The sequence below is a fragment of the Hemicordylus capensis genome, chromosome 5, assembly GCF_027244095.1.
Source record: "Hemicordylus capensis ecotype Gifberg chromosome 5, rHemCap1.1.pri, whole genome shotgun sequence".
NCBI classification, from domain to species: Eukaryota; Metazoa; Chordata; class Lepidosauria; order Squamata; family Cordylidae; genus Hemicordylus; species Hemicordylus capensis.
In genome coordinates this window covers 224,850,252-224,859,292 of record NC_069661.1, presented here as the reverse complement: position 1 = coordinate 224,859,292, position 9,041 = coordinate 224,850,252, and positions in this window count along the sequence as shown.

Sequence of the window (9,041 nt, the reverse complement as noted above, 5' to 3'; positions counted from 1 at the left end):
TCTCTCTCTCTCCTCTCTTTCTCTTTGTCCCTGCCCCCCCTCTCTTTTCTCTCTCTCTTAGTCTTTTCTCTCTCTGCTCCCCTTCACTTTCCACCTCCTCTCCCACAGCTGCAGCCACACACAGTAGCCTACCCACCTGGCGGCTGCCATCGGTTTTTTTTTCTTTTTATAGTTTTTGGTTGATTTTGTCTCTGCTTGGGGGTGAGTTGAGCGACACAAACAGTGTTGTCTCCTCACTTCTGCCCCTCCATCGTTGTTGAACTACCCCGGTTGCCTGTGTGCCTCGTGCGGCCGCCCTGCTGTGTCTCAGCCCAGGGTGGCTGGCTGGCGGCGGCGAATCCGTGACCAGCAGTGAGCGGCAGGAGAAGGACCGGAAGAAGAGGGGTTAGTGCGTGTGCGATTGTGCACCTTTTGTTGCCCCTTTCTCTCCCTAGCTGGCGGTTTTAAATAGGGACACCCCTATTCTGAAATGCATTTGGGTGTGGGGAGGAGGGAGGGAACCTTGGAGAGGAGATGTACTGTTGTAAAACTTGTGTCTTCATGCCCATGCCCAGTAAAGAAATTGCTGCTGTGTGTTGCGTTGCATTGCATGCGTCTTGCAGGTGGTTTTTGAACAGGTGCCTTCCAGAGTGCTTCCTTGCCTCTGGGGCAGTCTGAGTGGGGTCCAGGGTTCTGATGCGATGCTGCCACTGCTGGGCCCATGCCATGCCAGAGTGCTTCCTTGCCTCTGGGGCAGTCTGAGTGGGGTCCTGGCTGGGCTCTGATGCTGCCACTACATGCTGGGCCAATACACACGCATGATGATGATCATGATGTTCAATCCATGAGGCTGCCATCAAGTGTTTGCTGCTGCTTGCTTGCCATGGCATTGGGCAGGCAGAGTCACAGAGTGGGTGGGTTCAACCTCTGTGTTGGTGTGACTGGGTTCTGGTTTTGGTTGTGTGCAATTTAGAGTCACTAAATAGGCTGCATTGAGTTTGAACCACCCCCCAGAACCCACACTTTGTGTTCCAGTTCACTAAATAAGGGTTTCCTCCTTTGATCTGCAGGTTCCCAAGCGTTGACTGCATCCCTCCCCCACCCCCGGTAGGTGCTGTGCCCTCCCCCCATCCACTCCCCCCCCCCCAAAAAGCTAAAAACTTGCCACCCACACCACAACTACTCCACCCAACTGCCCGTGCCACCCTCCCACACCGGGGTTCCACCCTTTAACCCCCTATTTTTCTAAAAAAAACCCCTCCCAGACCCATCTCCCCAATTGGCTTGGTGGTTGACTCCCAAATTCAAAAAGGACACCCTCCCCCTCACTTCGATTGGCTTCCCCCCCCATATCAAAAAGTCTTCCTTTCCCCCCCATTGGCTTCCTTTTTTCAAAACAAACTTCCCCCCCGCCGCCTCCAAATCAGCTGCCTTTTTTTTGGCCCCTAAGCCCCTCCAAATTATTTTTTTGACCCTGTCTGGCCTTCCTCCTAAAGTCTCCCTCCTTCTGACCTAGCAGCATGTCTGAGCGCCGTGTGGCGGGCAGGGCTCGCTCAAGGCTGGCAGGCAGAGGTGGGAGAGGCCAGGTGCGGGGTGCGCCTGCGGCACGGGGAGGGAGAGGACGCGGGGAGCCTGAGGACACCCCAGTTCTCCCCATTGGAGAATTCTTTGCTCCGGCCCCATCTTTGGTGCGCAGGATTCAGTTCCCCACGCCTGCTGCCGCCAATCGCGGCAGAGGCAGAGGCACTGTTAGGGCTGTGGCGGGTCCCTCCTCGCCGGCGGCACCAGGTGCTGCTGAGCTACCGCCAGTTGTTGAGGTGGAGGAGACTGTGGAGTTGGAAGAGCAGGTAGAGGGCGGTGAGGACCGTGCGGCTGGCAGCGATGCAGCCAGGTTCTCCCTCCCTCTGGGGCCCCTTCCCCCTATCCTTTCGCCGCTCAGTGGGGCCCCCCCTCGTGAAGCCCGACACTCTGGTGGGGAGCGGTCTGGCGAGGTGGTGGAGGAGAGGCCTGCCTCTCCGATGCCAGTTCAGCCGGGCCCTTCCTCCGCTGTGGAGGGCGGAAGGGGCGGGTTGGGTGGCAGCAGTGGGCAGGCAGCGGCGGCCGCCCCCCCCCTAGGACTGCAGCCACCCTGCGAGAAACGGCCTAGGACGGCGCCCAGGGCGCAGGAGGCCAAGGGCAGTGGTGCATGGGTGCATTTTGAGGTTCCTCAAGATGACCCATTCCACGCCCGCTGTGTCCACTGCAGGATGCTTGTCAGCCGTGGAAGGGACCCTGCGCACCTGGGTACGACGCCTATGTGGAGACACCTAGAGCGTCACCACCCAGGTCTCAGGGGACAGGCTGGCAGCGCTAGTGCGCCTTGTGCATCTGCCACTAGGGCGGGCAGCGGCAGTGTGCCAGCCAGCAGGCAGGCTACACTGCCCGTCCAGCGGTGGACGCAGTCCTCGGGCAGCCAGCGTATTGTTCGCGTGGACCATCATCACCTCACCCGCCTCATAGGGGAGATGATTTCCACCGATGACCAGCCGTTTCAGGTGGTCGAGAACAACGGCTTCCGCCGTATTCTCCAATACCTGGCTCCCGAATACGTCATCCCCTCAAGGACGACGTTCAGCCGGAACGTGGTCCCCTCCCTGTACCGCCGGTGCAGGGAGCTCGTGTCGGCCGAGCTGCGTGCAGCTCCGGCCGGGACAAGCGTGCATTTCACGACTGACCTCTGGACCAGTGTCAGTGGGATGCACGCTTCTTTCCTGGCCCTCACTGCCCACTGGTGGGGACCGGAGAGTGAGGGGACCTCCGCGGGCGATGCTTCCGGGTCCGGCGCGGCTCCCGATGCACTACGGCACAGGTGGGCCGTCCTGCACGTGGAGACGATGGACACGAGGCACACCGCGGAGGAGGTGGCGGCCGTACTCGACCGCCAGATAGAGGAGTGGATTGGCGGGTGTCCACACCTCTCCCGCGGCTTCATTGTCACCGACAATGGAGCCAACGTTACCGCCGCTGTCGAGACAGTCATGGACTGTGTGAACATACGGTGTATGGCACACACGCTCCATCTGACCGTCAGGGACGCCCTTGGCCTTAAGGAGCTGAGGGCGTCCCAGGAGAAGGGGGCCCGCCCCATCGCAGGTGCTGTTGCTGCCACGGCCACGCTTGTGGATAAGTCCCGCAAGCTGGCCGCCCACTTCCACCGCAGCGAGAAGTCCAGGAGACTGCTTCGCCAGAAGCAGGATGACCTTGGCCTTCCTCGCCATCTCATCCCTACGGATGTGGAGACGCGGTGGAACTCCACCTTCCTCCTGTTCCAGCGCCTGTTGGAGCAGGAGAGAGCCCTTGTCGCCCTGGCGAGGGACGAGTCCTTGGATGTCTGCGACTTCTCGAACGCAGAGTGGAAGCAGATGTCCGAGGCGGTGTCGGCACTCGAGCCCTTCCAGCTTGCCACGAAGGGCTTGTGTGGCGACACCACTCCCTTGAGCCAGGCGCTGCCCACAGCTGTTGGTCTCGAGAAGCTGATGGGTGGACTCCATATCTCTCTGACCACGCCAGAGGGTCGTGCTCTGGCTGGGAGGCTGAGGTCTGGGGTTGACAAGCGGCTCGTTGATGTGCTGGGAGACAGGGAGGAGTATGTCCTCGCTTGTCTCTGTCACCCAGCCCTCAAGGGCAATGCCGTGAGTGCCGACGACTTGCCCAGGTGGAAGGGCATCCTGGTCGAGAAGGTTAGGGAGGAGGAGGCCGCTAGGGCCCGCAGAGACCAGGGTGTTGGTAGTGGTGCGGGGGCAGCCCTCGCGGCCCAACCCGCACCCAGCAGCAGCATGGGCGGCCAGCCGGCGTCAGCTTCCCCTTCCCCTCCCTCTTCCCAGTCCAGCAGCGCGGCATCCCAGGCGGCGCCATCGCAGCAGCCATTTGCTACCGACTCGAGATCCGCCCAGTGGTTTCAGCGGTTCTGCTATGGCGCCATGCCTGGTATGCGGGAGGCTCGACCTGCCAGGCCCCCCTCCAGTGCTGAGCAATGCGTTGCGCAGTACTTGGAGGAGCCTGTGGAGGGAGACGGCGTGGACTGCGCACAGTTCTGGGCGAGCCGCCGCCAAGTCTGGCCGGACCTGGCGGTGGTGGCTGTGCGCCTCCTCTCCTGCCCCCCAACCAGTGTCCAGAGCGAGCGGGTGTTTTCACGTGCCGGGGACGTGGTGACACCCTCTCGCTCCCGCTTGGACCCTGGTCTGGTGGAGCAGCTGGTCTTCCTTAAGGTGAACCTCCCCTTGTTGGGCTACCCCAAGCTTGAGTTTGAGACGGGCGAGTGATTACCGTGGGTTGCCCCATGGTTGGTCACCTGCCTGGCTCGACCTCTGCTTATCCCTACCCTCCCCCCTTCCACCTCTAGCTGAGCTGACGTGACAGATGCTGAGCCGTGCCAGCCAGTCGCAGCGTGTAGTGTGCCCACACAGAGATGCAGTTGTAGTAGTAGTTGTAGTGCTGCGACTGGCCAGATGTTTACAATGCCCACGCCCACCTAAAAAGAAACCCAATGCTGACCAGCACAGGCCCTTTATCTATCCACCTGTCAGCATTTGGGGACCTGGCGTGGGCACGGCACACCCCCCCAAAGTAGCACAGCCCACGGAGTACTAGACTTAGCGGCAGCGGCGGGTATACGTTCAAAAATGCAGTGTAGATATGTAAATACTGTATGTAAATAAACATGTAAATAATTTTTTCTTTAAAAACCCCATGTCAAAATCAAGCCTCAAAATTATGCAAAAGAAAGAAAAAAAGGTGACAAAGGGAGAACAAAATGATGAATGCCAAATGAATTGATTTTATTGAAAATGTCACCAGAAATCATGTGTGGGGGGCTTGGTTTACATGGAGAAAATGATTGGGTGATTTTTTGAAATGAAACGAATGAATTATTATCATCTTATGTTCATCTTGATTGTGGTCACTGTTGATGTTGGCTGATGGCAAAAAACCCAAAACCATCAGAATAGCAATGAACTGGCTGCCAACACAACATATTGATTGATAACTGTGCAGGGGGGGAATTGGGTCTGTGTGTGTGTGTGTGTGTGGTGCAGGCTCAGTCTGTCTCTTCCTGTTGTGTGTCTGTCTGTCTGTCTGTCTGTGTGAATGGATGCCTAGCACTGTCTCTGTGTGTGGATGCTTTCTGTGTGTAGTGTGGTGTGTGTCTGTCTACATGTTTTTTTCCTCCCCCCTCCAACTCCCTCCATCCTTCCCCTCTCATCCTCTCCCCTTCCTCTTCACCACCTTCCATCCTCCCTCCCTTCCAGCCCACCACCGCCTCAACTGCCCCCAACCCCGGTCTGGCAGATGATGAGAGTCTGGTCTCTCCCACCGAAGCACACACGTGAGCACGTGTGTGCACAAATATGTGGCTGACCAACTCTGAGCCGGACCCTCCCCCCTTCAATCCCCTCTACATCCCTCTCCCCCTCCCCTTTCCTCCCCCCTGCCTCCCAGCCTCCCTCCCTGCCTCCCTCCCCCCTCCTAGCTAGCAGCGCACACATACACACACAAAACACCTGTGGTGGCAAACACCACCAGCACACATGCACTCACACTGGTGCCACCACCTCTGCCTTGGGCCTCTGTGTCCTTGAGCAGATATGTGGTGGTGGACCAGAGAAGCATTTCTTTCCAGCAAGGCAAAAGGCATGCACTCACTGCACACACACACACACACACACACGAAGAGGTGAAGACGAGAAGAGGCAACTTCTAGAACCAGCAGCAGCAGGTGAGTGTCGTGTAATTGTGTTGCTTCCCAAGGCCACTGCCCATGCTCAATGCTCAGTCTGCTGAAACTAAAGAACTAGCTACAGTCACCCTTCCTCACATGCAGCTCAGCTCAGCTCAGCTCAGCTGCACAGCACACTGACTAACTAGACACTACAGCTGGTGGTAGAAAAAACAGAAGTCTAGATTCTAGAAGATGTCCTGGTGGATTTTAAACTTTCAAATCTGTGCTAGGATTGCCTCGCCCGCCTCCTCCTCCTCCTCCTCCTCCTCCTGCCTGTAATTGTGCCCTCTCCCCTTGCAGTTGCGCCGTCGTGATGGGTTGGTGATGTGCGTGCGCCGTCTACTTGTTAGCTCTCTCCTCCTCATGTTGGCTGGGCTTGCCAGGCACTGGCTGGCAGCAGCTGTTGGCTGTGTGCTAGGCTCAGGCTGTGGCGCGCGTGACTGGACTGGGAATGTTATTGTAGCGGCAACACTGGCTGTGGTGGTAGCAGTAGTAGCTGTTGTTGTTGCTGGGCTGGTGGCTGCTGGCCTGTGCTGACTCTGCGCACTTGGTCTGGTCTGGTCTGGTCATTGGGATGCAGATGTAGGGTGTGTGTGCATCATCCATGGGGAGCATCAGAGCAGAGCAGAGCAGGTTGGCTGGCTTCTGTCTGTCGGGCCTAGTCAGTGGCAGGCACTGAGTGAGGCGGTGGTTCCTTTGGGCATCACGTCACCCATCATGCGGAGCAGCAGGTCTGCTGCTCTGCTGCTCCGCCTCCTGCTTCTTCTCTGTGTGTGCTGCTCTTGTGCTTAGTGTGCTGCTCCGCTGCTGCTGCTGTGCTGGCAGGCAGCACAGCTGTGGCCTTTTTGTTAGATCAGAGAGTGGGTGTTGTCTCTCTGAGTGTCCTCCTCTTACTTGCTTGGATAGGAGTGGTGGTAGTAGGTAGGCATTAAGATGGACTGACTAGGTGTTACGTGTTAGGGCGCCCAGAGAGAGGCGCCAAAAAGATGGGGTGGCAATTGTTGGGTTGCTCCTAGTATTATTGGTGAATTTCTGAAGAAAAATTTTTTTTCCATTGGCTAGAATGGGGGTTCGGGGCTGCCCCAGACCCGCCTCTGTGGGGTGGCAGCACCCCCAAAGTGGGTCCGGGGCCATGGCAAAAATGCCCTCAGTCCCTCCCAGCAATCCCCGTAGAGATAGGAGTGATGGTTCTGTTGTTTTTCTGAGGTGTTCTGAGTGAGTGTGGATTCTGTGATAGCAAATGAGAGTGGATTCATGGTGTCTCATTGGAAATCTCATAAGCTATCATAGAATCTACACTCAGAATACCTCAGAAAAACAACAGAACCATCACTCCTATCTCTACGGGGATTGCTGGGAGGGACTGAGGGCATTTTTGCCATGGCCCCGGACCCACTTTGGGGGTGCTGCCACCCCACAGAGGTGGGTCTGGGGCAGACCCGAACCCCCATTCTAGCCAATGGAAAAAAAATTTTTCTTCAGAAATTCACCAATAATACTAGGAGCCACCAATTGCCTTGGGATTTTTGGGGTGGAGGACACCCATGGGTGGCTACCACCCACCCCAGCTTTTTTGCCCCTAAGGGCTCCACATTGTGAGTTATGGGCAAAAATTTATTTTTTGAAAAAAAATTGTAAAAAATCAGAGGAAGGTCCAATCGACTTGAAATTTGGGTGGCAGGTAGAACACAATGTCCCCTTCAAAACCAGCCACTTTTTGTGATCCGAACCGGTTCGGTTCGGATCCGAACCGGTTCGAAACCGAACCGGACCGGGGGGGTGGTCTGGCAAAACCAAAACCGAACCACCCCGGTCCGGTCCGGACCCGGTTCGGACCCGAACCGAACCGGGAGAACCGGTTTTATGCACATCCCTAATCTGCTCAGTGCAGACTGGCGGAGCTGTTCCATGTAGCAAAGACATTGCTGTACACATCCCCCCAGGTAATGGGGGAGGAATCATCTACAGCCTGCTGTGATCAGTTTATGTGTCACTTTATGGATAAAGTCATGGTATCTTTCTGGGCCGCCTCTCGAGTATGGGAATCGGAGGTACTGCGTTGCAGTGGTTCCAGTCCTTTCTTGGGGGGAGGGACCAGAAGGTGGTACTGGGGGACTACTGCTCTGCTCCGTGGCCATTGGCCTGTGGGGTCCCACAGGGTTCGGTCTTGTCCCCCATGCTGTTTAACATTTACATGAAACCGCTGGGAGAGATCATCCAGGGACTTGGACTGAGTTGTCAGCAATATGCGGATGACACTCAGCTCTATCTCTCCTTGTCACCTGATCCTAGGGAGGCGGTAGATGTCCTGAATCGGGGTCTGGAGGCCGTGAGGGATTGGATGTGGGCTAATAAACTGAAATTGAATCCGGACAAGACAGGGGTACTGTTGGTCAGTAGGAGAGCCAATCGGGATGAGGAGATTTTACCGGTTCTGGATGGGGTTGCACTCCCCTTGAAGGAGCAAGTACGCAGCTTGGGGGTACTACCTGGCTCTGCTTTTGGAAGCTCAGGTGGAGGCGGTGGCCAGGGGTGCCTTTGCACAGCTTTGGCTAGTGCACCAGCTGCGTCTCTTTCTCGAGAAGGCAGATCTGGCCAGAGTTACCCATGCCTTAGTCACATCTCGGCTGGCTTATTGTAACGCACTCTACATGGGGCTGCCCTTGAAGAATATCTGGAAACTGCAGCTAGTGCAAAACGCGGCAGCTAGGGTTTTATTTGGAGCTGCCTGGTGGGAGCACATCATACACATTCTGAAAGAGTTGCACTGGCTGCCAGTTTGTTTCCAGGTCTAATTCAAGGTGCTGTTTTTGACCTTTAAAGCCCTTAATGGTTTGGGCCCGGGATACCTGAGGGACCGCCTGCTCCCAAGGGTTGCTGCCCGCTTGATGAGGTCATCTGAGGGGGCTCTGCTATGGGTGCCGACAATGAGGGAGGCTAGGTTGTCATGCACTCGGGACAGGGCCTTCTCTGTTGCTGCCCCCAGACTCTGGAATGCTCTCCCAGTGGGTATCCGCTCCTCAGTCTCCATCACAGTTTTTAGAAAGCATGTCAAATTGTGGCTTTTTAACCCAGGCTTTTATATGATTTTCTCCACTGCTGCTTCTTGTATTTTGTACTATTTTTATGCTAGTGTTTTAATTTAATTTTTTAAAAATCAGATTTGTTTTTATAATTTTTAGCTCAATATTTTAATGTGTCTTTTTTATAATCTTGTTTCTAAATTTTATTGTGAGTTGCCTTGGGATTTTCTTAATGAAAAGCGGGGTATAAATTTAACAATAAATAAAAATAAAATATAAAT